The sequence below is a fragment of the Austrofundulus limnaeus genome, unplaced genomic scaffold (assembly GCF_001266775.1).
Source record: "Austrofundulus limnaeus strain Quisiro unplaced genomic scaffold, Austrofundulus_limnaeus-1.0 Scaffold238, whole genome shotgun sequence".
NCBI classification, from domain to species: domain Eukaryota; kingdom Metazoa; phylum Chordata; class Actinopteri; order Cyprinodontiformes; family Rivulidae; genus Austrofundulus; species Austrofundulus limnaeus.
Window position 1 is genome coordinate 493751 of NW_013952640.1, and position 2654 is coordinate 496404.

The 2654-nt window shown below is 35.1% G+C and overlaps 1 protein-coding gene across 1 annotated transcript in view; it reads right to left on the reverse strand.

The window, feature by feature from the left end:
* gpbar1 (G protein-coupled bile acid receptor 1) overlaps window positions 1-2070 on the reverse strand; it is a 4478-nt gene extending 2408 nt beyond the window's left edge. Inside the window, exon 1 of the mRNA XM_014020059.1 lies at window positions 1880-2070. The gene's annotated coding sequence lies outside the window, so the exon portion shown is untranslated. The remainder of the gene's footprint in view (window positions 1-1879) is intronic.
* Between the last annotated feature and the right edge of the window lie 584 nt (window positions 2071-2654).

A 2654-nucleotide genomic window follows, 5' to 3' on the forward strand; every position in this document is an offset into this window, starting at 1 on the left:
GATATCAAGATCTTTTTCTTCTTCTGCTGCCTTTCATTTTATTTTATTTGTATTGTTTTGTTGTGTGTAATGTTTTGTTTTTTAAAATGAAATGAATAAATACTATAAACTCAACAAAAGACAGGGTCACAGATCGTTTTTTGAAAAGGAACGGAGGGTAGAATTTATAACCCACATATTTTATTATGTAGGCCGAAATTGAGCTTCCTCTYSTTGAAAAACTAGCATCAGCCACTGCATGGTGGGTATTTTTCAAGATGTACAAAGAAAGGAAAAGGTCAGATGAGCAAGCAGCAAAGAAGATTCTGAGGAATTCATTGCGAAATCAAACCGAACAGAAACAGACATAATGATGCACTTCAAAAACAATTCACACAAACGTCTTAGTGTTTCATTGTATTTCAAGTACATTTAGATTTAAGCCTTAAAGCAGGGGTGCCCAAACATATTCCCAGAGAGGGCCAAAATGAAAATCTATCCAGGCCTGCGGGCCAAATGTAGTAATATAATACATGAAATGCAAATACTTTTTAAGTAAAGTCCTTTATTTTTAATGATTAAAGTATGCAGTGGCCCTCTTTTGTTTTAGTCTGTGCACTTGGAGAAAGTCTGCCATACGCTCAAATAGCAAAGGTACATGGGACATTTCATAAATTGATAAAATATGAATTTTGGTGGCCTTATAAAGTGTGCAAATCTACATGTGGTTAAATCTGATCTAAATATTTCTTGTCATTTCATGTTTAATCCTAATAAATCAAAAATAAAGTCAGCACCATGAACGAAAACTACCTTCACTACAGCCCTTTTATATAGTCATTTGACCAATGGAAATACTGTGTTTCTACATAGGATAACAGGTTACAACCTTGTAACTTTGGCAACGGTTGGTGGGCCAAATCAAATGGCTTGGTGGGCCAAATTTGGCCCGCGGGCCCCACTTTGGGCTCCTCTGCCTTAAAGCCTCAGATTCAATTGTAATTTAAGGAGACGCTTAAATTGTTTAAAAAGACGTTTGTCTTTAACGTCACTTAGTCCCTAATGTCCCTAAAATAGGACCACTTAAAATTTTACATGCATAGCCCAAGGGTCCACTTAAGCAGATTATTTATTATTTATATTTACCACATAATTTATATTTTGTCATGTCTTTGCCTCAGAAAGCTGCTGGACCAACTGAGCAGAGATAAAACTTGTTACGAGACCACACGGCTGTAATTATTATCATCCGTCATCTGTTTGCTGCTGAAACAAGATGTCACCTTCCTGTTAGCCAACAGCTGACAAGAACAGATGTTTGAAGACGCGAGGGTAATGTTGGTCAATAATTTATCATCTTGGAGTCTGAAGTTACAGCTCCCTTTTGTCTGTAAATTTAGATAGTGATGCATGTCTCATTGGAGCAAGAATACACTGTGTACAGTAGATTTAAAGGAAAATGTACACAACCTATCAGCTGTACTTATTTATGACAATTATGTCTATGTGATTTATCTCTGTTTTAATAATAGTGTCATAACAAATGCTCAGATTTCTACGACACAGACATTTTTTTACAGTGCATTGGTCTTGTAGTACTAAAAGTTATATTATGTACACTACAGTGTTTTCAAGTCAGTTTTCAGGGTGAATTTTAGGACGTTTTAGTTTCAGCAAATTGGATTTTAAAGCGTCTTTAAAAGGTGAGTTCACAAAAGTAACAATGGCTGTTTCTCTTATATTAAGCTCCCAAATGTAATTTAAATAAAACCCAAATTGTTATCCAAATGTTCTACGTAAGACGTGTAACATGCAGGAACATCCCACAGAAAACGCAGAACTGGAATCAAAGATGCAATCAACATGCAAAAATGACAACATCAGTAAAAAAGACTTTTACCTTTTTCTTGGGATGAATGGTTCCATCATGTATCCTTTGTGGGAATAATTTTCAGTTTCTCATCAGCTCTGAGCCTGTTCTCCTGCATGTCATATTTACAGGCAGAAGCTCCGAGGTTCAGACTGTAGGAGCTTCTTCAGCCCCCWGCAGTTATTTACAAAACCAAGCACAAACTCAGAGATGGTGCAAGTCTCTTCCTCTGATAGCTTAAAGGGGAAGTTGATTCAAAGGGAGGAGGCGGCAGTAATACTTATTTTTGTTTTTTTTCTGAGAGGTTATTGAGTGGGGGTAGTATCTCCTATCCCTCAGCCTATTTAKATTTTTGTATTATTTATTTTAAATATTCTTGAATTTATTTGACTTAGGTCCATGAATGGAAGAAAATGTAATGATGTTATTTTCATCAGCTGAAAATATATTGAAATAACCTGATATTTATGAATATAAAATATCTTGAAGGTTTCTTGGGCTTTGGAGTGTGTCTTTGGTTTGTTGAGACCAAAACATTTGACTTAGGTCCATGAATGGAAGAAAATGTAATGATGTTATTTTCATCAGCTGAAAATATATTGAAATAACCTGATATTTAAGAATATAAAATATCTTGAAGGTTTCTTGGGCTTTGGAGTGTGTCTTTGGTTTGTTGAGACCAAAACATATGTAGGTAGGAAAAATGAATAACCAATGCCAACTTTATGCACACATAAACCTATCACAAAATGTAAGGAAATTTGTCTTTGGTAGATTAATCCTTTGTTGTAACAATGCTTCTTGG